This window comes from Ambystoma mexicanum, chromosome 8 (genome assembly GCF_040938575.1).
Source record: "Ambystoma mexicanum isolate Mex_15411 chromosome 8, UKY_AmexF1_1, whole genome shotgun sequence".
Classification (NCBI taxonomy): domain Eukaryota; kingdom Metazoa; phylum Chordata; class Amphibia; order Caudata; family Ambystomatidae; genus Ambystoma; species Ambystoma mexicanum.
The window spans coordinates 788,462,592-788,488,022 of record NC_090929.1 but is presented as its reverse complement, the minus strand read 5'-3'; the positions used below and the strand labels follow the sequence as shown (position 1 = coordinate 788,488,022).

Below are 25,431 nucleotides of genomic sequence, written 5' to 3'. Positions count from 1 at the left end.
TTCTTCGCCGAATATGACTATATAATCACTTATCGACCAGGCGTAAGAAATGGGAAAGCTGACGCACTATCTTGCATGGGCATCGATGAAAGAGAATATGCAACTCCAGATCCAGTGGCCATTATACCTGAGGACACGCTTTTAGGCCTCACCACAGCTTTAACACAAACTGAACTTAGAAATGCGATCCAACAGGAAATAACCCCAAGCGAGTTACTGGAATGGCATACTAAAGGAAAACAATACATTGTTAAAAATCAACTGCCATATTTTGGCGAACGCCTCTACGTGCCTAAGACCGAGCTACAACAACAAATAATTTCAGAATATCACGACTCTTTGATGGAAGGTCATCCCGGAATAGCCAAAACCTTAGCCAAAGTGAAATGCAATTATTGGTGGCCCACTTGGCGTCAAGACGTCATCCGATACGTTCAGTCATGTGGAGTGTGTGCACAAAACAAGTCATTGAAGCAAAGATCAGCTGGCCTCCTGCAACCATTAGAAATACCTCTGGCACCATGGCACACACACTCTCTCGATTTCATTACTGATTTACCTCCCAGCCAAGGGTTCAATACCATTTTAGTTGTAGTGGACCTATTTTCTAAAATGGCACACTTTATCCCTTTCAAAGGCCTTCCAGATGCATCCCAGCTAGCAAAGGTGTTTTTAGAAAACATTATCAAACTGCATGGATTCCCTTCAGTCCTGGTCTCTGATCGAGGAAGCCAATTTGTATCAAACTTCTGGAAAAAGTGCTGCGCTATCGCTCGCATCGACATACGGCTATCCACCAGCCATCACCCCCAAACGGATGGTCAAACAGAGAGGACCAACCAGACTCTCGAACAATACCTGCGATGCATGCTGCATCAAGCTGAGGGAACCTGGAGAGACCTATTATGGATAGCCGAATATGCTTATAACAATTCTGTACATTCAAGTACTGGGCAAACACCCTTTTTCACCCTCTACGGCAGACATCCGCATACTTCTGAACTTGATAGCCCTCCCAGCCTCGAAATGTCGGCTGTAAAGACGCTTCATGCAAACATCACTCAGGCCTTTAAAAAGGCAACAGAACAATTAATCCAAGCCAAAAGTAAGCAAAAAAGGTTTGCAGACCAACATCGAAAAAAGGCTCCTGACTATCAGATAGGAGACAAAGTTTGGCTAGCAACAAAATACATACCACTAAAGGGAACCCAAACTTTTCGCCCTCGCTATTTGGGGCCTTATCCTGTCCAAGCCATCATCAACCCGGAAGCAGTTAAACTAACATTGCCAGCTAACATGCAAATTCATCCAGTGTTCCACGTCTCACTGCTAAAACCAGTACAACCCGGTACACGAGTTAAACCACCACCTGAATCCATCATGATCGATGGAGAACCCGAATACGAAGTGAAAGAAATCCTAGATTCCAAATATACCAGTTCCAAACTATACTATCTAGTGGATTGGAAGGGTTATGGCCCTCAAGACAGATCCTGGGAACCTAGTGAGAACATTCATGCACCATGTCTAATTAGAACGTTTCATCGAAACTTTCCAGACAAGCCTGGACCAGGCAGGCGAATCACCTTAGGGGGGGGCTTGAGGGGGGAGTGCTGTCACAACCTGTGACCCAGAACCCCACTGGCATGGTCACATGCCAGGTAGGGTTAGGGCTCGGGGTTCATTTGGGGCCCCAAGGGCCTTGCATTTTCACCGGGGACTTTCCTGGAGTCAGCCCTGGCGACTTTGGCGCCAAGCTCATATTTGGAATGGGACTTGAAGGGACTACTTTTTATGTGGAGGCCTGCAGCCAACATGGAGACACCCACACAGTCTAGTCCCTAAGAACCAGACTGTGCTGTGCAGTGTTTTGGGGTGTGGTAGCCCGGACTACTTTACCCGGACTACTTTACAGGGTAGGCTATATAAACCACACCCAAGCTAAAGAACGTGCTTTGTGTTATTCTGCAGCCAGCAGCGTAACGCTCACCGTGTTCAGAGACCAGCACCCGGCGTTCCTGGAATCGCAGACCTGCAGAGTAGACAAAAGAACATCATTAGCAGTTCCAGCTTACCTGCAGTTTTCCATCCTTCGCTCCGAGCTGCTCGCGGTCTACCATCCTGTTGGCAGCATCTTCAGGACATTGCGCTCACACCGGAACAAAGCACCTGGAGAGGTGAGAAAAAGGGACAACGTTAAACAGGTTACTCACGGCAATCACAGCAGCAACCGAAATCTCCTCACCTGGCTGGGCATATCTTGGCTGGTTCCGCTCCGGAAATCACTGCACGCCCAGAAAGACCATCGTAACCTGAAAAGCAATAAAGAATACAGGTTAGCCCAAAAAGACATTAGCGCTCCGCACTTCACGCTGAACCTACCTTTCTTCATACGATCCGCGTCCATAAATCCCAGCAGGAGCCGAACCCAAGCAGCGCACTCAGCGAACCTCCGCATACCTAAGGGGGAAACAATCAGGGAAAGACATTAATAGCCCGAAAGAAAAGCAAAGGCCCTCAGAGACTGCAATAATCGAACTTACCTCTTTAAAGACACTTGAATGGGTTGGCACCAGTGAAGTTAACTCGGTCGCTTCAACCCGCAGGAACTACGCGCCCCTTTGCAGAAAGCAGGACGGAGAGCACGCCGGACATCATAACAAGGTGAGGAGGGGGCCATCAGGTCGAGTCCAAGGGGCTGGTGGGAGGAAACAAAATCTGAGCCTAAGTCCAGTTCTCCTGTGTTTTCAGGCCCACCTGCCATAGAAGACATCATCCCGAATTGAGTACATCTGGGGCGAATCCGGCAACTGGGGCATACAAGCGTCCCCGTGGATACCAGGTGAGCGTAACAGAACTATGCCAGTTTAGTCGAGGTCAACTGGTGTATGTAAATTCCGCCTTTGTTTCTCGGATCTGGTCTGTGATGGGACAGCAGCCACAACTCCAACCAAGAAGGGAGGAGGATGAAAATTCTGGTGCAGCCAGACTCAGGGTACAACAGAAAAGGTGGGAAAGTCACCCACAGCAACCGTCACCATAACGCAGTGACTGCAAAGGCTTGCAGCGTGATGCACTCTCCTAATTCGTGACCCAGAGGAGCTAGGCCTATACAATTTGGCTGGAGAATGTCGAGAAGGGATTCCCAAGGTTTCGAGTCCCAACTCGAAACAGCAGCGCTCCTATGCGGTGGCCTGGGACAGAGTTGGTCAGGAACATTTCTGAGAAGGCTCTTTTGACAAGAAATCAGGAGACGCTGGGAGTAGTTGTTCCCAATACTCAAATAGGTAGACGCGCCCCACAGGCCTTCTAAGGTGAAGAAAAAGCAGGGGTCCAACAGGACAGCAGCAGGCTCAGGGTGCCAATCATTCCACTAATCTCCCCCGAGTCCTCAGGTCTGCTTCAGCTCACAGGATATTTGGCTCCTTCTTTAGTTCGGTATGAACCACTGTAGATGGACCTGGAACAGATGCAGGGCCCCTTCTCTTATCCATAGTTCAATGCGGGATCAAAGCTGGGCAACCAATAGAAGACCTGCTTCCTTGCATGCATGCCAGTCATGGTCCAATCATGGTCTACGGTGGTCCTCATGTATTCTGGCACCAGTAGTGTGGTTTGGGACCGGACAGTCCCAATCCTCTTCCTGGGCACTAGCATACGTGACATGCAGGAGCCTGCGGAAGATGCGGTTTTTGTGGGAGGCAGCATGCCCAAATAAGAAAGTCTCGGGTCAGACCGACCTGGGGGAAGGCCAAGGGACAAGATGGCCAAAGGACAGAATAAAAGACTTTGTGGCACAGCCATTTTCGGGACTAGCCACAATCATGAGCCATCCGCGGTAAACGTGGTATGGTTTGCTAAAAAGTAGTAACAATACTATTACAGTATACGGATGCCACCTGTTCATCCTAGGCACACTTGTACATTCACCAAAAAGTCCTTAGAGGGTGTCTAGGGACAGTAATGTATGTTGCGCACTGATAAAAAGTTACCAAGAAATGGCAACAAAGTAAAAGACTAAGGGAAACAGTTTCCCAGTATTGACAGCCTGCAGGTCGTGTCAGTTTCCCCATAACAAATGAGCAAAAGCCAAGGGTAAGTGTAGCTGAAGGTTGTGCTCCACTGGAAATAGTCAGGTTAGGTTAGCCAAATAAAAGCAAAAGGTTTAAGGGGTCCATAATATGAAGGGAAAATTGCATTCAGAGAAATCTTTCCTAACAGGGAGTGCGGCCAGTTCTGCCCGGGATTCCTGGTCGCTGTTGCCACTGTACTCATTCAGTGCGTCTTCCTGCTTTCTTTCTTTAGGCTTTGCGGAGCTGTTGCTGAAGGGGTCTTGGTGCGTTTTTTGGACCACACGGTCCACCTCGAAGAGGCCACACCACTGTTGGATTCTTCCTGCTTCTGCAGCAATTCGGGTTCACTCTGGCTCGCAGAGTTCCTCGCTGCTTCTGGATTAGGGAACGACTGTCTCTCGGCAATTCAGGCAGCACAGGCTGGGTTTCATCCTGAAGGGCCGCTTCGAACACATTACCTGTGCACCACGGTTTAGGGAGGGGGGAAGCTGAACTCAAGCTGCATGTCTCCAGCAGACCATAGTGGCTGAGACAGCCCTGAGTGATGTAATCAAGGTCGTCGAGCCAGTCCCATGGCTACTTGTGGGAGCTGGGGAATCGACCTGATGCAGAGGAACACTCACACAGACTTTGTACTGGTAAATGGGAGCACTAGAACTGTGGGACTGCCACACTTCCAGATGAGTTTCTTGTGTGTCCTGCAGCGTGTGACCTGGTCTCCTAATGACAGTGCTCCACTGTCCCTTGTTATCGGATTAAAGACAGTCGCGCAGGAAACTGAACAGATGTCAAGAGCTAAATCTCTAAATAATAGTCTGTGCAGTCTAGATTGGTGTGAATAAACCAATGATTATTTGAAATTGTTGACACGTGTTTCGACCTTCGAGGTCATTTTCAAGGCAAGAAGGGTTAGGTCTGGCTGGTAAGCGTTTCAAATTGATGAACGGGACGGCCCCTTATGCTGATACAAGTGGGAAATCCACAATTTAGGGTTGAAGTGCAGCCTGATATAGCTCACGCAAGTCTTCCTGGTCAGTCGCACTGTCTCTTGACATTTTTTCAGTGTCTAGAGTGACTGACAGTTCTCGAAACCGCACCTCTAACTCACACCATCTTAAATGCCCTTTGTCCAGCGGGAATGGGAACAGGGAAGTGGAATGGAGTTGCGTTCCTTAAAGGACCAATGACATGGTAGGTTCTGGTGTCCATGGGAAGTAACCAGCACTCTGAGTGTCCACTACAGTGTTTGTGAAGGTTGCTATCTTGCAGGTGCACTGTGAATGTCTCCTTCTCACTAGATCAGGGTGTCTCGTGTTTCTTCCGCTGTGTCGATGACCAATGGCAGATGAATAAAGGACCGGAGGTCAGCACAAATATTTTTTTACTAATTACAAACTGTTTGCGGGAGGAGTGGGAAGCAATGTGGTGCCACATGGGGAGGAGATAAGCTGGGAAAGGGCAGATCCATTTGCTCCAATCATGTTTGTCTAACATATTGTCATGGCCACTAATCAAGGGGCCAGTCCTTCCTCATCCCCAGGGTCCCATTGGATCCAGTCCTGGCGCCTCTGGCGCAGGCTCATTTTGAAGTTTGCTCTGCACACTCTAGGCCTAGGGCGTGTGCAGCTGGGCCGGGCGTGGCCATGCAACAGAACTGGAAGGCACGTGCTACAGGCCCAAAGAAGGGCAAGGTGAAGTTTGTAGGTGGAGCTAATGGGAGGGGCCTGAACCAGCCTAAATAAGGCCAGCCCATCCACGTGCCCTTGCTTCGCGTTATTCTGCTTCCAAGCAGCGTAACGCTCTCCGCTGTACTTACCTGTGCCTCTCTGGACTCCACAGCCTCATCTTGGAGATACTCCTGAGAACGCTTCTTACCTGCAGTCTTCCGCCCCATCACGCGAGTGTCTTCACTTCAACTATTCCATTGCTGCGGACTCGTTTTACCGGCTGTCAGCTGCTACATCGATGAGCGTGCACCCTACCTGCTACCCGCCTCTACATCGCTGAGCGCGCATCTTACCTGTTGCCAGCCACTACATCGCTGAGAGCGCATCTTACCTGTTGCGAGCCGCTACATTGCTGAGCGCTCCAGCCGCTACATCGCTGAGCGCGCCTCTTACCTGCAACTCGTTGCGGCCTGTACCGGACTCTTCTTCTTACCTCCATTCCATTATGGTCAGAGCCGAGTCTTCTTTCTAACCGGCATTCCATCACGGTCGGAGTCTGAGTCGCCCTCCTGCAACCGCAAATCTTCACTGAGGACCCAGACAACATTCTTCATCGTCGGCCTGCAACTGCGAGGAAATAAGAACAAACAGGTTAAAACTCATATGCATTCATACGGCCACATTATACAACAAGAGACTAAAGTTCCCTTATAAAGACCATCTTACCTGTCACTGTTGAAACTCCATCAGCCTCTAAGGTCTTCCGGATTCTCTTAGATCCAGATTCACTTCCCCATACCTATGGAAATGGAATAAGACATTGCAAGAATTACTATTAGATGGAATACAGACATTTCAATCGAACTAGAATCATACCAAAGACTTACCTTATACGTGGATTGGTCGCAGCTGGTCTGGATCAACACTCCCACGGGCCAGTGAAGTAACTTGTTGCATTCTACGCGCCCCTGCTAGGAAAAGCAGGATGAATAGCCCAACATCACGAAATTACAGGTGAGCGTCTATGGGAAAGTGCTTGCCCACCGTATTTTGGCACGAAAGGGCAGGGGGAAGTCACAATATCCCCACTCCATTCTCATTGCCTCTCCTCTTCAACGCAGGGGCAACACGCATCTCTTGAGCCGCAGGTCCAACCACTCTCTGAAGGGGAAGATGATTTCGAGGAGCCAGGTCAAGGGAGGGCTCCAACCGTGCCCCAACGCCCCTGCGGAGACCAGGTGAGCGTAACACGTATGTCTAGCTCTAGGGTTATGATGTATTTTAACCAGAACGTTTTTTGGGAACCATAAAGAGGCGAAGCATGAAGTGCAGGTGTTCCCAACTCTAAGAACAATGTATTATCAGTATAAAAATCATGTACCCTGTGGGCCAGTTTGTCAGCTCTCATTAACCAGTTCTGTTCGACTGTTCTGTTTTATTTGTCCTCGGCCAGCTGTAATAAACAGCGCTACTGCTTCCCCGGTGTGCGCTCCTTTTTGGACTACTTGTGGTAACTACTTATTACAAGCTTTTTGGCAGAGCCCTGATACATTTTTGGAGGTCCCAGCGAGATCCTTAGTTCTCTCAGGCAACCGACTGGCCGACCTCCCTCCGGGTGTGGGTCCGGTGACCGCAGACCTGATCCACGTGCATCACAGAGGAGGCTCTGCATACGCAGAGTTCACAAAGGTCTGCCTGGTCCCGAGTGCCGCCAGTGCTCAGGGGAGGGAGCCCATATGGGAGTCTTGGTGCCGAGGATACTCTAGGACATGAGTGTAACCATGCAAGAAAGCGCTACATCGTGGTTGCATGCTCACGGTGGGGGGAACTGTATTTTATGGTGTTTAGGATGCATCGTCAAGGTGGGAGGACGATCAGCCGTAGAAGTATTAGATTTTAGCACGTACCACCCTATAGGGAGTGGACATGGGTACGGGCACGCCTGCGTTAAGAGCAGGAGGGGTTCGTAGTAAGAGGTGGAGCCCATTCGACGGGAGTTGCGCGTAGCACCAGCGATTTTATAGTTGCGTCATTTGGGGACGACTAGTGTCATTTCATTGTTGTTTCGGGGGTAAAGAGAGGGATTTGCGTGTTGTAGCGTTGCTCGTATTGTCACATGGTGTTGACTCATGGTGGAGGGATCAACACTAAGAGGTACGTTGTGTATAAAAGGGTGCTTGGCATTTTAGTGGTAAGCGAGTGAAAAAATTGGAGGTGACTCAGCACTTATCTTTTACTAACATAGGGAGAAGGTGAGCCCGTGGAGAGGGGAGTTGGTTACTAACACAGAGTGAGTGAACAAGCCTGATGAAAAGTCCAGTGTGATGAGTGAGAGTGCATGAGTGGGCCGGTGGAGAAGGCCAGCGTGGACGAAGGGGAGGCGAGTGATTAGGAGTGAGTGTGGGTGTTGCATGGAAAAAGGGATACAAAGAAGTGGGAAGGGTGCCTAGAGTACTTGGGACACAGAGCAGGGAAGCCAGACGGCAGGAGATAAGGGCATATCTAGATAACCCCCTCGATCACATGTGCAAAATATTGCCCCAGTATTGCGAAAAAATATTAAAGTATAATTTTCAGTGGGTCCAGGAGACTGTAGGACAGTGGTTCCATGCGTGGCCCGGAGAAGGAACGTTCGATAGTAGAATAGAAAACATGTATGGCCCTTGTCTACCCTGAATGGGTCCATGCCTCCATCATGCCCACTCAACCCTACTCCTCCTTTGAATATCATGTCTACAAGCTTTGCATCTCTCCCACCCTCTCCCTCACTTTTGCTACCATCTACAAGCCTCCTGGGCCGATTCCCCCCATCCTTTTGGAGTGGGCCGACCTCGCCTCCTCTCTGCTGACCTCTTCCTCCAAGCTTCTGCTCCTTGGAGACTTCAATATCCATCTGGACTCTCCCGATACAGCCACTCTCCACTTCCGCAATCTCTGCGATTCTCTCTCTCTCTCTCTCTCACCATTCTTCCCTCACCTTGGATGCGCTCATCACTGCTGATATCTCCCTCTCTAACCCTCTTTCTACTCCCCTCTCCTGGTCTGACCATTCACTCCTCTCCTCCCATCTTGAGCTCCCCCGCTAAACCTCTTCCTGCAGTGCCAGTTTCCTTCTCTGTCCTTCAATCCATGAAGCGAGTGTCAGTAGTTGCTTTTGCCGCCTCCTTCACCCTCCCCACCCCTACTATTCACTCTCACACCGACTCAACTCTTGATAACCTTCAGCTCTCCATCTCCAACACTCTCGACATCCTTGCCTCTACCATGAGGATCCATATGAAGCCTGCTTCCGAGTGCAAAAGTTGGCATGACTCCGACTTAGCCTTCATTGAAACGTAAATGCAACGTTGTGGAACGGAAGTGGCTACCTTCTAGCACATCCTCTGACAAACTGGCCTGCCTCCTGCTCCAAAGTCAATACAGACTCTCTATCTGCTCCAAGAAATGGGCCCATATTCAATCCCACATCTCTGGGGCCACAAACAACATGGCTGTAATCTGCAAGGAATTTGCTAATCCTACTGCCGTCTCCACTTCTCCCCTTCCCCCCCCAGGCCCTCTGCACGGCGCTGGCCACCCATTTCACAACCAAAACTCAGGACATCCTGTCCTCTCTCTCCTTTATGCCCCTACATCCGGTCTGCATGCAGGCCTCCCCCTGCCACCCTCCACCCTACTCTCCTCCTTCCTACCCATAGCACCGGATGAAATCACCAAGACAGTCTGCTCTATGAAAGTCTCCTCCAAACAGGTGCTTCCCTGCTCCTATAGAACAATCAAGGACAACATTTTCTCTCTCGCTCCCTCCTCGGTTGAGTTCTGTAACCACTACTTTGCTATTGGCTCCTTCCTGTCACCCATCAAGCACTCCCTTATGTACCCCCTCCTTAAAAAGCCATCTGCTGACCCTTCATGCAGGGTCAACAGGTTCCCTAACTGTAGACCTATCTCCACTACCTCCTTCTTGGGCAAACTTCTGCAGAATTGGTCATCTCCCAACTAATCCATCACACTGAATTTGGCTGCCTTCCTGACCACCAGTCTGGTTTCAGAGAAGCCAGAGGCAAAGAAACTGCTCTCCTGAACACCTGTGATGGCTTGCTCTCAAATCTCAACTCCAGCTCTCATTCCGCCTTATTCTCCTCGATCTGTCATCTGCCTTTGACATGGTCAAACACTCCATCCACATAAATCGTCTCTGTGATACCCTGGGCATCACGGACTGGGCACTGGATTGCTTAACCTCTTTCCTCTCAAATCGGCCCTCCCAAGACCAACTGGGCCCCTTTCTTGTCTCTACATCACTCTCGACTTGCGGCATCCCTCAGGGCTCTATCCTCTCGCTGTGGCTTTTCAACATTTACCTTGCCACTCTTGCCCACCTGATCTCAACCATCTCTCCTAATTTCCAGTGTTATGCCGACGATACATAGCTCTCCTTTAATCCTTTAAGCTTCCCTCCTCTTCCTCCTCACCATCCTCTCTCATTTCTGATTGTCTGACTGCTATTCTGGCATGATTTGCTGCTAATGATCTCTGCCCTAACACCAATAAGACTGAGATCCTTCTCATTGGGACTCCTACTCCCTCCTAGCCTCCTACACTCTAGCTGCCTTCCTTCGCTCCCTTCCCCTCACCCTTGTATGAGGCTAAAAACGTGGGTGTCATCTTCGACTCATCTCTCTCCTTGAGATGATATGATATGGCATTTATAACATGCCTATACACAAGTGTTTCAAGGCGTGATGAGGCAAGGGAGGGGGAACAGAGGGAAGACAGACAACGATCCTACTAGGCCAGGTGTCATTCAGATCGGGCAAGTGCATGGGAAGGGGAAGGAGAAGTGCGGGGGGGAGGAGGCAGAGGCCAGTGCGGTACATGGCATAAGAAAATAAACAACAATAAGTAAAACTACGGCTAGCAGGTGGCAAGTGCAAGGGTAAGTGCAGACGTCGGGTGTCAAGTGCTGGTAGTGGAACTGTAGGGTTACAGAAAACAGTCCAAGAGCAGGGGTTGCCGAGAAGGGAGTGCAGGAGTGCAACTGGCAGGGGAAGGGGACCTGGGCCCGAGATCAGAGGGTGAACAGGTCACCAGTGCAGTTTCAGTGTCAGCCAGGAAGTCAGCAAGGGAGAGGAGGAGAAAAAGCAGACGCAAAGAGAAAAGTTTTGAGGTGCTTCCGGAACCGAAGATGATTCACCTCAAGTGTCAGGGAGGCAGGGAGGCTGTTCCAGAGGGAGGCCCCAGTCAAAGAAAGATCTACCACCAACTCGTTGCTTGGAGAAGCGACTGACCCTGAGGGAGTTTGAGGCAGATGAGCGAAGAGCTCGAGAAGGAAGGTATTTAGGAAGAGAGAGTTGAAGGCATTGAGGCCCCAGGCCCCAAGAAGGCCTTGTGGACGATGCAGAGGGTTTTGAACTTAATCCTTGCAGCCACTGGGAGCCAGTGCAGAGATTTCAGTCCTGGAGAGATACGATCCCTGGGCTTGAGGCCAAGGACAAGTCTCGCACTCCTGTTCTGAATAAGGTGCAGAGGGCGGAGAGTAGAAGCAGGCAGATTTAGAAAGAGGCTGTTGCAATAGTCCAGCCTAGAGAGAACCAGAGCTCTGGAGACAGTGAGCTTCTGGGGGAAGGAGAGGAAAGGAAGAATACCTCTGAGGAGGTGCAGCTGGTAGTGTGACTTCTTAGAGACGTCAGAGATGTGAATAAAGAAGGAGAGTGTAGAGTCGAAGATGACCCCAAGGTTTTTATCCTTGCAGGTGGGAACAGGAAGAGGGCCAAGAGAGGCTGGCAAGAGAGCTACAGGAAAGGAGGGAGCGGGTGTGCCGATGAGGAGAATCTCAGTCTTACTGGCATTAAGGCAGAGGTCATTGGCGGCACACCACTCCTGGATAGCAGACAGTCAGAGATGAGGGTAGTAGAGGAGGAGGCCAAGGGTAGCCTGAAGATGAGCTGGATGTCATCCGCATAGCACTGAAAGTTGGGGCAGAGAGCGGCTATACAGTGGGCCAGGAGTGCCAGGTATTGGTTGAACAGCCAGGGAGAGAGGTTAGACCCCTGGGGGACACCACAGGTAGAGAAAAAGATAGCAGAGAGGAAGGACCCCAGTTGGGCCTGGGAGGGTCAGTCGGAGAGGAAAGAAGTCAGCCACGCCAGAGCCTGACCAGTGATACCAAGGTGATCACGGAGACGGTTGAGCAGGATAGCATGGTTGGCAGTGTCAAAGGCAGAAGAGAGATCAAGCAGGATGAGGACGCAAGGGGTGTTAGAGTCAAGGTTTGAGAGCAGGTCTTCACAGACAGATGTTCAGGAGAGCAGTTTCTGTGCTTCTGGCCGCTCTGAAGCCAGACTGATGGTCATGAAGACACCCAACAGATTCAGTGTGGAGATTAAGCTGGGACATGGCCAGTTTCTCCAGGAGCTTGCCCGGGAAGGGAGTGATGGAGATTGGGCGATAGTTAGCTGGGCAAGAGGTTTCGGCAGTGGGTTTATTAAGAAGGGGGTTCACAAGGGAATGCTTCAAGGGGGATGGGAAGACTCCAGTGGCGAAGGAGTGAGTGCAGAAATCAGCCAGGGCAGGAGCCAGGGAGTCGATGTGGTCCTTGATAGTTCTGGAGGAACAGGGGTGAACCTGTTTCGACAAACTTTCATAGATCGGACTTGTCTAGAAACAATGTCTGCGGAGAACAGGGGAAAGGCAGAGAAGGAGGGAGGAGAGATGGCTGCAGAAAGGTCAGAGGAAGAGCAGGGAGTGGGGGAGGGAGGGGATAGGAGGAGAGAGAGGACAGGATGTCCTGAGTTTTAGCGATGAAGTGAGAAGCCAATGCCGTACAGAGGGCCTGGGAGGGGACAGGAGAGGTAGACACTGCAGCAGGATTGGCCAATTCATTACAGATTTTAAAGAGTTCAGCCGAGTTGTTACAAGCCGCAGAGATGCTGGCTTGGATAAGTGCTCTCTTCTTGGTTAGGACAGAGAGCCAGTATTGCCTTTGCAGCAGGCGGAAGGCCAGCTTGTCAGAGGATGTAGATGAAGCACGCCATTTCCTCTCGGCCACCCTACACTTGCATTTTAGGTTGACGAGGTCTGAATCGAACCAGGAGTTGCACTTGGCTTTGGGCTTCAGGCAGATTCTCATGAAAGGGGCAAGGATATCAAGAGTATCAGATATAGCAGAGTGGAACATGGAGGGGGCTGTGCCAGGATGAGAGTCAACCAGAGGGGGAGGGAGAGGTGAGAAGGTGGCGGCGAAAGCCTCAGCTGACACGCGCTTCATGGGTCGCATGACCAAGAAGGTGGGTGGCAGTGATGAAAGTGGCTTGGCCTGAGGGGTAGGGAGGGTGAGGTGGGAGGAGAGGAGAAAGTGATCACTCCAGGAGAGAGGAGTGGTGAGAGGGACAGAGAGGGGAAGGTCTGAGGAGATCAGAACATCAAGAGTGTGCCCTGCAGAGTGAGTTGGGCCAGAAGGGAGAATAGCGAGTGAGAGAGAGTCGCAGAGGTCGCGTAAGAGTCCAGAGGGAGGACAGGATGCATCCAGGTGGATTTTTAAGTCTCCAAGAAGGAGTTGAGTAGTTGAGGCCAGGAGTGAGGTGGAGAGGTCCACCCACTCAGAGAGGAAGGATTAAATCTGACCAGGTGGCCGATAGATAGTAGCCACAGTAAGTGAATGGCTAGGGGAGAGAGAGAGAGCGCCTGCAGACGAGGCATTCAAAAGAGGAGTAGGCCTGCGTAGGAGTGACAGAGGCAGGAATCCACTCAGGGAAGATGAGGGCTACACCCCCAACAGAGTGGTTGGCCCTGGGTGCGGAGAGGATCTTGTAGCCGTCAGGTAGGAGCATATCAAAGCTCATTACAGAGCTGGCCGTGAACCATGTCTTGGTGAGACCGAGGACATCAAGGTCAAGTTCTTCCAGAAGGCGGCAGATATCAGAGGATTGTTTGACAGCAAAGCAAGAGTTTAGAGTGGCAATATGGAGAAGGTTGCCATCCTTGAAGGACTTCCGGAGAGGGGTACAGATCATAGGTACACCCTGCAGAGTTGTAGAATGAGCCTGAGAGGGGGCAGAGAGGGAAGGGGAAGGCAAGGTAGCGAAGGAGGAGGCAGAAGGGGGAGGCGAGGTAGTCAAGGAAAGAGGAAAGGGGACAGCGGGAGAAGAAAGGAAGTTGATGAGGCACGGGAAGCGTCCATCAAAGAGGTGAAGGTTGGCCTGAGGGCCTTGGACCAGGACAGTCCCATTAGAGTAAACAATGATGACCTTAGAGGAATGGAAGGATGACAGGAGGGCGTCCCAGGAGGTGCCACCATTAATGGGAGAAGAGAAGAAGGGGGAGAGCACAGAGACCATATGAAGGGTCCTTAGGTCTGGCTAAGGCACGACAAAGAGGATGTTGGTGAGAGTTTCCTTGGAGGAGGCACTGGTGTAGGTGTCACCGATAGGGAGACCTGGGTTGGAGACCATAATGTCCTTTTTAAACTTCTTCCTACCAGATTTAGTGAGGAGAGCAGGATAGTCAATAGAGAAGCTGTTAGAAAAGACAGGAGAGACAGAGAGCACCATAGAGTAGCCGGAGAGGAGGGGGGTGGAAGGTAGGAGGGCACAACTAAGTTTGAGAATCCTAAAAAGGGGAGAAGAGGCCTGGTATTTCACAATGCAATTTTTTAATAGTGATACAGTGCCTATTATAAAAACACCGAGAAAAAACACCTTCGTTTGAGAATCCTAACCTATGTTTGAGAATCCTAAAAACGGAGAAAAGGCCTGGTATTTCACACTGCAATGTTTTAATACTGATACAGTGCCTATTATAAAAACACAGGGAAAAAACACCTAATTTTGAGAATCCTAAAAAGGGTGAAAAGGCCTGGTTTTTCACAATGCAATTTTTAAATACTGATACAGTGCCTATTATAACAACACAGGGAAAAAACACCTATGTTTGACAATCCTAAAAAGGGAGAAAAAGGCCTGGTTTTTTCACAACACAGGGAATACAACACAACTGACTGAGCGGGTCTGATGGTGGCAGGAAGCTCGTGGGACTAACCTGAAGACTGGCTGGCAGCTGGCGTCCCCTGCGGACACTTGCAGACACAACAGTGGGAGCTGCCCTTTGAAGGGGAGGGTATGCCAATTACGGTGCAGTGGAAAAGGGATGGGAGGCAGGAGGGAGGGAGGCAGCACAAGGGAAGAACCACTGGCAGGGAGAGGGGGCAGCGGGAGCACAGCAGAGGGGGGACAAAGAAACAGCAGATAAGAAAACAAGGCCCACGGAGGGTCTGGAGACCTGTGGGAGCAGCCTGCAGTCACCCGCTCAGCCCAGGATGCAAATGGCAAGTGCAGTGACTGCAAGGCAACCTAGCCGGGCCCGGAAATCAGGCTGCTAATCACGCCTTCTCGCCTCATATCGCTGACTTTGCCAAGAAGGCCCACTATCAGCTTCACCGCCTCAGAGGCATTCTCCCTTTCCTCACCAAACCCTGGTAACTCAATGTCTCCAGAGCTCAGGTACTCTCATGGCTTGATTACTGCAATAGCCTCTTCCTTATTCTGCCTCTTTCCTCACTCCCCCCTCTTCAACTAATCCAGAATAGGACTTCAAGTATTATCCATGGCCTCAAGCCCAGGGACCGCATCTCTCCAGCCCTAAAATATACCATCACATTATTCAGCACAGGCAACAGAGTTAGTAGCAATGAAAAGTGCTTTAAACATGATGGAAGGGCATGCAGCTAACATATTTTCGGTTTCCACCTATGTAATATCTACAACACATTCTGGATTGGTGTGGTGGGAGAGAAGGGGGTTCAGGAGAAAGGACGGTCCCCAGTAAAACATGCAGAACTGCTCGGGCAATTGATTGAAGCACTGAAACTCCTAGTGGAGGTGGCCATAGTAAAATGTGCCAACCATAGAGGTTAGGAGGACAGAATATCTCTAGGAAATGAAATGGCTGACAGATGAGCCAAAGAAGCACCCTATTTACCTGAGGGAAGCATAAGACTATACCCAGGGGTGAAAGGGAAAACAGAAATGATGGTGGCAGAAAAGAGGAAGGGTCAGGAAAGAGAGAAGGAGGAAAGTTTCAATACAATACCAATTGTTCAGATTATAGAGCTGCAAGGAGAGGCCCCGGAGGAGGAAAGAGACTTATGGATATAAAGAGGGTGTTCCCTTTCACCAACCAACTTGATCTGGAGGCAGAATAGCACGGGGAAGCCTGTGAGGCCCAGAAAATTGCTATGGGTAGCACTAGAACAGCTGCACCTTCCTGCCCAAGTATCGACTACATTGATATGCAAGAAAGATGTGCCTCTTACAAGTAAATGATTGATGTCGTCTGTCCATTCTCACGTTGGCTTAAGGCGAGACCCTGTGCAAAAAATGACGCAAAGTCAGCCGCCAAGTTCCTAGTAAAGGAGGTGTTTCCAAGATGGGGGGGTTTGTGATGAGATAAGGTCGGACAACGACCAGCACTTTGCCAATGACCTTTTTAAGGAAATAAAGCACCTCCTGGGACAAAAACACATGCTATCTACAGTGTACCAGACACAGGCAAACAGAATTGTCAAGGGACTAAATGGGTTTCTAAAACAACGCTTTGCAAAACTCAAAATTGGCTTTATTGTCTACCATTAGCGCTTTTTGCTCTTTCCAACTCACTCGTGCAAATCACCACTTGACTCTGCCTGAAATTGTAACTAGTAGGAGGATGCATGCCCCTGTCCCTCCTGCATGTTCAATTTCGGATGCTAATACAACAGCAGAGGTTCTAGGAGCAGAAAAGAAAAAGTGCTTGACTGAAATGACCAAGGTCATCAAATACATTTCCCGCCAGGTGCAACGCTAAATGTGTCGGCCGACCAACGTTGAAGAACAAACAAGTACCCACACAAAGGAGGACTTCCCACAAGTACAGCTCTTTGTACAGAAGAGGCAGGAGCCTAGGTGTTGTAGTCCCCACAAGGTCGTATACGCAATGTCCACAGCTGTAAAGGTTAAAGAAAGGAGGGCCTGGACCCAAATAACAGACATCTGCAAGGTCAACAGCAGCGCGGCGGAAGAGGAAGGAAGAAACGCCACTTGATGAGAAGTGTGACTCAGTTATTATTGACTTTATTTTCAGCAATCAGAATTTATAGAAAGCCCACAAATGAAGAAAATAATGGGCAAGCAAGCAATTGGGGATGGGAGGATGGGAAAAAAACTAAGATTGATAGGAAAATATTAGGAGGAGGATTGTTTTCTTTCTTTTCTTTGGTTTACATTGCATAAAGGTAATGAAGGTGCAACAACCGTGTAAGGGAGATGCGCACCAAAAGAAATACATCTAATGTTGAGAAGTTCTACGATCCCATTGGGGAGGAGGGAAGACATGGCTTCTGAAAATGTGTGGTACAGCAGGATGAAGAGGGTGGGGCGAGGGAGAACCAATAGCAGCTGCTTTGTGTGCTCGCTAATCCCGCACATCGTAGGGACACCAAAACAATTCTTGCCACAGCTTCTTGGCGGGCCATGCCTTCAAGTTGGATATAATTATCTGCATACACCTCTTCGCCCTCATCTATCCATTGTACTTCCACTTTGTGACTCTGAAACAGCCCCCTAGTTCTGCATAGCAATAGATGGATCAGGCATCCCCCCTACTCAGCTGCTACTTCTTGTAGGATGGGCAGGAGCTTGGGCTGCAGGCTCGCCCCCCTAGGAAGAACTGTGAGAGGGGCGCCTGAGTCTGGACTGCGGGACTCAGGCGGAGGCATGGAACAGCGGCCTCGGCACCAGTGAGGACCCGGAGTGGGGTGCCTGTGTGCTTGGAGCAATCCCGGCGGGGTCTGTGGCCCCAGGCGCTGCAGTGTTGGCATCGAGTCCCGCCGGGCATCTAAGTGTGATCCACCGGTCAACCCGGAGTACGGAAGCCCGCCAGGACTAGTGCTGGGGACGTCCGTGCCAGCTCACTGCTCCAGCGAGAGGCACAGCAATTAAGGTACGTGCATTCCGCTGCAGTGGCACCCCCAGAACTTTGGAGGGGTGGTGGGGTGCAGGTCTGAGGGAGACTGCCCACTGGCCTCTTATGCCTTGGACACCGGGAGAGCCGCGGGGGGAGGAGGAGGTCCAGGCGGGCGACGTGCTTTGGTGGCCTGCGGACATCGCCAACGTTGTTGAAGAATGTGATACATGGCCAAGGCATTGTGAGAACTGTTGCATGAGATTGCTGTGGCCTGAAACTCTCCTAGTGGTGTTCTCGATAGCACTGTGAGATATCAACGTCTTTCAATTGAATGGATTCTGCAGGGAGCATTGCTGGGATGTCAGTGCTTGCAGTGGGATGTGCATCTAGGCAGTGACTCTGGCCTTTGAAATGGTGGCATAATAAGGCAAGATCTGGCAACTTCCACAGCTTGGGGATTTGCACAAATACCGAACTCAGATTTCCCAGCAGTCCCATTGTGAGCATTAGTAGTTGGAATATAGAGGGACACTTAAGTAGATGTTGTTCATCCTGCTAACAACTCGTATTCACAAGAAGACCCCAGATACCTATGTTTCTCTTAGAAGTTGCATTTTGGGGCTGTCAGAGTCTCTAATAACGGCGGCAGTAGTAACGCTGGGGACATCAGTTCGCCCACAGTGAGTGTCCAGGGGCCTGCTTGTTGGGTCTGCTACTTTCCACTCCGCAGCGTGCATCCCGGTGAAGGCCCGTGACTGTGTGAGAGCGGGATTGGCGAGGGCTGGGCCTGCTGGTTGGTCGCCCTTGACCTTGGTGGAGTAGGTGGTTTCTCTTGGGCCCCTCAGAGTGTTACATGCGTGGGATTTGTCTGGGCTCTTTCTACTGGACTTTGGGGGGTTGGCCCGCACACAAGACTCCCCCGATATAGAATTGTGGTGTGATGAGCCAGGCATTGGGCGGCCTGCTTTGAGGTGTTGTTCTCCAGTTGGGAGGCATAGCAGTGTTTCTGGAGGCAGCTGGCTGGTGTGCTCATATTGCCTGCCGTCGTGACTCTTGGGGTGGTCCGCGCCCTTTATGTTATTTGATGGACTGGACCCAGTCTTTACAGAAGTTCCGGCGCACCGCTGAGCAGACGCCGGAAAGGGCCAGTATGCAGTCAGCCAGGCAGCCAGAGGCAGCGGAGGCTCAGTCAAAGAGTCGAAGTATGGCTGCCCTGCTGGAGGAGATCTGCGGTTTCAGGGCAGATATTGGCAGACAGCTTGACTCCCTCGATAAGAAGGTGGATGCTGTCCAAGACCGGGTCCAGGCCCTGGAGGCCAATCAAACCTCAGCTGACCTCTTCGAAACGCAGTTTGATATGCGCTTGGCAGAGTTGGAAAGGCGGGAGGAGAGGGTCGCTCTTAAACTGGATGACCTTGAAATAGGGAACAGCGCTCCAACCTCAGGTTTCTGGACATCCCGGAATGGGAAGGGTTAGATCCAGACGGACATTGCGAGAGGAATCAAGGCAATCATAAGTAAGCTGTTTGATGGAGAGAACACTAGCGAGCCTACGATAACAGAACCCATAGAGCGGGAGGACGCGCAGGAGGGCCGAGATCTCTCCTGGTTAAATTTCATTATTATGCTGAGAAAACGAAGATTCTGGAGCTAGCGCATAGAAAGGGCCCCATTGACTGGGAGGGTGCTAAAATAACGATCTACCAGGATCTTTCGGCACTCACCCTTGCGCCAGAGATTTTGTGGGCCGCTGACGAGGTGGTTGCAGACAAAGGGAGTGCGATACAGGTGGGGGCACCCATTCTCACTCTCCTTTGAGGTTGATGGCTATGAATACTCCCTTTCCACAGAGTCTGAGATTCAGAAAGTGACTAGCAAACTGCTAGGGGACATGTCCTTGGGTCCTATTAAGGATGTTGGGAATGAAGGAGGAGGTGGCCCTCGTGAAGCCCCAGAGTTTGTAGGGAGGAACTGGCCCCTCCATCCCTGGGCAGCCTGTAACCTGACCTCGAGGGGGGGTATGTGCTTATTGGCTGGTCGTTCTGGGCGTTGATGGGCTATGGGGCTGATCCCACAGGGTCGGCGATGGCCTCTAATGATTAGCCTATAGAGAGGCATGGGTAGCTGGAGTTGGGGGGTTGACAGAGATGTTGTTATTGGGCTTACTTCCGCTGTGGGGGGGCTCAGATGATTGGAGTCTTTGTTGGGGGTAATTCGCCCTGGTGGAGGCGATCCTTGGTGGCCTGGTTGTGCAGCAGTGCCATGTCGCAGCTCTTCCAGGTGCTCAGGGAAAGGGAGGGTGAGGGGCAGGGGGGATTACACAGTTGGGGTGGGACTGGGTGGGGGGGCGCACGGGGCAGAGGGTTCCCCCTGTTGTTGGGGTTGGCTTCTTTAGGCAGCCAAGGTTCTCGGTTACTAGGGGGGTCACTAGGCTTCTCTGGGTTCATTTCTGCGTGCAGAGGCAGGGGGGTGGACCAGGACAATGGTCTCCCGAGCGGAGTTTGTGGATTGTGTCTTTTCTTCCAATGGGTGATTCTCTTCAGTTCTTTTCTGTGGGGTCCATAAATGTGCGGGGATTAAACTCTCCTACCAAGAGATCGTTGGTGGCGAGGGAACTTTCCAGGCTTAAGCTCCACTTTCTTTTCCTACAAGAAACCCATTGGGCCAAGGGGAAGGAACCGATCTTAAGGTCTAAGGCCATCCAGCACGTGTTCAAGTCCTCTTATTCAGCAAAAAAGTGGGGGGTGGCCCTTTTGGTTTCTCCGAATGCTCTCTTTTCCCCCAGAGCTCACAAGGCTGATCCGGAAGGGCATTATTTTATGGTCAAGGGGGTAGTGAGAGGCAGGATGCTTACGTTGGTAGGAGCGTATGCCCCGAATGAGGCACCAGATGTTTTTTGGGAGGGGATGAGGGAGAGAATTAGAGGTTTCGCAAAGGGCTCTCTAATAGTAGGAGGGGATTTCAATATGGTTCTTTGTACAGATAGGGATAGGAAGTCTCCTAATCCTTGCCCCGATCTAAAGGCCCAAATGAAGTTGGCGAGATCATTCCGCCAGGTTAACGAGGAATTAGGCTTAGTCGATGCGCATTTTGCTGAATGCGACCGCAAACCGCTTTTCACCACTTTTCCATAGTGCATTTGGCATTCTCTAGGATAGATCATGTTCTGGTAGATTCCTTGGTTCGGGACTGCATTTCTGATTTCGGGGTAGAGACCATTCCGTGGTGGGACCACGACTTGGTCAGAGTCAGTTTGGGGGTTCCTCCCCCTGCTTCGGTCAGGTCTCGGTGGATTTGCAATGATTCCTTGTTGCAAGATAGGGAGTTGAGGCAGTCTCTTCTAATCGCTATCAAGGAATATTTTGCCCTTAACGGTACTGGGGAGGTGGATGCTAGGGGAACGCGGGATGCGTTTACGGCCACGATCAGGGGCTTGCTGATGGAAATGAGCTTGAGGAGGAAGAGAGAGAGGGGTCGGGAAGAGTCAAAGCTTAGAGAACAAATTGCAGCCATTCAGACGGGGGGGAAGCTGAGGTCGCAGATGGGTCCGGGCAGGTGGGAGGAAATCCAGGGGCTCCGGGCGAAATTGTCGGCCCTGATGGTGGGGCAAACGGAGAGAAAACTAGCCTTCCTAAAACAGCGGTATATGAAGAGTGGGGAAAAGGCAGATAAGATACTGGCTTGGAGGCTGAGGGAGCTTCGGAATAGTAGGAGAGTGAGCTTTATTTCCGGCCGGGCAGGAGAAAACATTTTGCAGGATGACCTGATAGCAGAGCAGTTTAAGCAATATTATGAAGCCCTTTACGTGTCAGCGTATTCAGGCGATGGGGCCGACGTGGGTAATTTTATAGATTTGCTTCCCATTCCTTGTTTTTTCCCAGACAACTCTGACTCACTGGAGCTCCCTGTCTCGCCCCAGGAAGTAATTGATACCATTTCATCATTGAGGAGCGGCACTGCACCGGGAGATGATGGGTTCTTAGTCACCTTCTCTAAAACTTTCTGGTCCACGTTAGCTCCCTTTAACTCTGCTCTGGATACAGGTTCCATCCCTCCTTCCATGATGTCGGCACTTATAGTGGTCCTACCAAAGGAAGAGAAAGAGCCTTCACTTTGCCAGTCCTATAGGCCCATCTCCCTTCTCAATATAGATGTGAACATTTAAGCTAAACTTCTGGCTAATAGGCTGTCCAAATTCCTTCCCTCGCTGGTTCATGGAGATCAGGTTGGTTTCATTCCCGGTCGCCAAGGGTCAGACAATGTGAGGAAAACACTGGACCTTATGCACAAAGTGTAGAGGCGGGATATAGAGGCCCATCTCTTTTCCTTGGACTCAGAAAAGGCATTCGACCGTGTCGAATGGGCATATATGGGAAAGGTGCTTCGGAAGATGGGTCTGGGGGACAAATGTTGTGGGTGGGTCTCAGCCTTGTACAATGGTCCCACCGCGAGGGTACTAGTTAACAGTTGTACATCGGAAGGTTTTTCGCTCTCTAGAGGTACCCGGCAAGTGTGCCCTCTTTCCCCCCTCTTGAATGCTTTGGCAATGGAACCCTTCGCCAATGCAGTCGGGGCCGACGGTGAGGTCTCTGGGGTGCTCTGTGGGGATTGTGAGTTCAAGTTATCCCTGTTCGGGGACGATATCTTGGTGTATCCGACCAATCTCCATAGTTCCCTCCCCCGCTTATTGGATTTAATTCGCCGTTTTGGCTCCTTTTCAGGGCTAAAGGTTAATGTCACAAACTCATGATTAATGCCTATGGGTAAATTGGACCGCGAAGAGTAGATAGATAGAGTAGAAGTGTTGGGTATGAGGGTCGAGCGGGAATCCTCCAGGTATCTGGGCACCAACAACCCCAGAGATTTAGAGAAGGTGTTTGAGCTTAATGTCCTCCCTCTTCAGGCGAAGATCCAAAGTGATCTCACAAGATGGGCCCCTCTTACTCTCTCATGGTTTGGAAGAATGGTCACGAATAAAATGAATGTACTCCCTCGACTCTTCTATCTATTTTCATCTCTCCCCTGCATGATTCCCAACTCTTTTTTTTAATGTTTGCAGTCTCGTATTCTTCGCTTCGTTTGGAATGGCAAAAGGGCTAGAGTGAAATTCTCCACCTTCACTCTCCCTAAGTCTCTCTTTGGTCTCCGGACTTTAGATTGTACTACAAGGCAGCGCAGATGCGTGTGATGTTAGAACATCTTAGGGACGATCTAAGGACGTATTGGACATATGTGGAAGATGTCCAGGTTCACCCAAAAAAAGTCAGGGACTTTCGATGGGCTCCCCTAAAGTCCCTATCTCTGTCAGTTAGGGCACATCCGATCCTGGCTGCCCTTTGGGCATCCTGGAAGACAAATATGGATAAAGAGCATCTCTCCTCCTGGCCTTCTCCCCTCTCTTCCCTTTGGGGCCCCCACTTCAACCTCGGCGCTAGAGGGTTCCGTGAAACGCAGTCATGGTCTGATCAGGGGCTGGAGAGGGCTTCCCAACTTTTTCGCCAGGACGTCTTTATTGAGTCTGATCAATTGCGGCAGGTGCTGAAGGCCAATCCCCTCTCCATTTTTGAGTATTTGCGACTTAGGGGGATTCTTACTCAGGCCAATTGGGTGGCGGACCTAGCCCGGCCACTGTCTCCTTTCGAGAGGATCATGGTGGAGGCCAAAACTAGGAAAGGCATCCTTTCCAAGATTTAAAGCATACTGGTCTCTGCTAATCTCGATGGCAGACAGTCGTTTAAGCGGATCTGGGAGAGAGATTGGGCCATACCCTTGATGACCATACATTGGAGTTGGCCTTTAAGTCGATCTTTTTGGGTAGGTTGTATACGGCTGCCATGGAAAAGAATTTTAAGATCCTGCATTCTTGGCACCGCCCCCCCGCCACTCTATCTAGGATGTTTGCTAAGGTGTCGCCGATTTGCCCTAAATTGTGTTCACACCGCGGCACTTGGTTTCGTATGTGGTGGGAATGTCTGATCATCCGGGTCTTCTGGGCGGAGCTGCTCAGTTGGATCAAGGATATCCTGGGCACGAGCCCCTTCCTTCACCCCTTAGAAGTTTTATTGGGTACTCCTAGGCCGGATTGTGAGTCCTTACACTTCTCAAAAGTGATGGGGGCAATGTTGAGGGTGGGGAGACTGGCCCTGGCCCAAAAGTGTAAGAGTTCCTCTGCCCCGTCCAAGGCAGAATGGCTTAATAAACTGCTTGTTATCTTCACTTATGAGAAACTGACAGCCATTGCCAATGATACTATGCCTTCTTTCCTAGAGGATTGGACCGTTGTCCTTCTCAGTACAGACTGTGAAGCCTTGAAGCTGTGATTTTTCTTTTTTTTTGTTTTGGGTTTGCAATGTTTTTAGAGGGCTTCTGGGTGTGTCTGACGGCCTTCCAAGTTTCTGCATCTCGCTACACCATCTGGGACCTCAAAGAAATTGTTATTGCTCTGAAGAGTCATCATTTGTGTCTGGGTCTAACTTCACGCCTCGTGTATCTATGTTTTTGGGAAGCTTGGTTTGCCTGTGTTTGGGGAGGGAGGGGTGGTGCGGGCAGGGGGGGGGGGGAGTTAGGGGGGAACTAGGGTATGTTTTGTCCTTCTAAAGTTTATTATTGTTGGCTAATGCCAGGATTGTCTGACTAATTGTTGGTAGTTAAAAAGCTCAATAAAAATAAAGTGGAAACATTTGTTTTTATTTTTTATCTAAAATATGTTTAGATGGTGTGACAGTCACATGATTTGGACTGAGTGAGGGGCTTGCGTGATCATGGGAGATGGGTATCACCACCCGCTATGTGATGTAATGGCCGGAGGGTGAAAAGGGTGGATGCCCCAATGTTAGGGAGAATTCTCATTTTATGGCTCATTTCCCTTACCTAAAGAGTCCCCCAGCAGCTTTGCTGGATTTGAAGGGTTTGTTTCTTTTTACCTGCTAAGAGTGAGACTCTTATTCCCACTCTTAGGCATTTTTGCTATGTGTGTTCTAGGCTATTTTTGTGTTTAATGCCTATGGGATCTTTCTCAACCCCATAGGAACCATCTTTATTAACATGTGTTACACAGCAACCTCAGTGCAGTGACACAGGGGTGTCGTAGCGACCCCCAAACATAGACTCTATACCCTGGGACAGACTACTGTCTCCCAGGGCATGTAAAGTCCCTATTGACTTTACTAGTCAAATCCTATCAACTAAACCAGTACAACCCATCTTACTATGGAGGTACTGGAAGGGGTTAATAGTTTTTCCCCTATGTTCATTTTCGAGAGTGTACCCTACAGTACCTCTCTCAAAAGTTTCTGGCTGGTGGCAGTGGTTACTACCATAAATATTCGACCGCAAATATTTCTCTATGGGATTTTCCCATTGTTCGAGGCTATGACATTTTCTGACAGCCTCTAACATACCACGGTGTATTTTAATATTAACTTTGCTCCGGTTGGTTTTATTTGCCAGAACCTTAATAGAACTTCTTTCTTGTGTCTTTCTCTACAATCCTAACCCAGGTCGGGGATCCTTTGTTCGTCCGTTTGGCGGGCTTCTGCCCAGAAGCCCTCCTTCCGGCGCCACTGAGTCTGGGGTGGGTCCATTGTGTGGGAGGGGGAGTAGGACCCCTGGACAGGGTTGCCTCAGCAACCCATGTCGCACTCTATCCTGATAGGCTGGAGGGTCTCCCGCCAAGATGACCCCTCCACTGTGTGAGTGACAGCTAGGCTGTATGAATGGGGATCTTTTTGCATAAAAGCAGGGTCCTGAGG

At 50.3% G+C, this 25,431-nt stretch overlaps 1 protein-coding gene across 2 annotated transcripts in view; it reads right to left on the bottom strand.

Annotated features, from left to right (window-relative positions):
* ARL6 (ARF like GTPase 6) overlaps positions 1-25,431 on the bottom strand; it is a 2,156,307-nt gene that overhangs the window by 35,378 nt on the left and 2,095,498 nt on the right. The gene's annotated exons all lie outside the window — the stretch shown is intronic.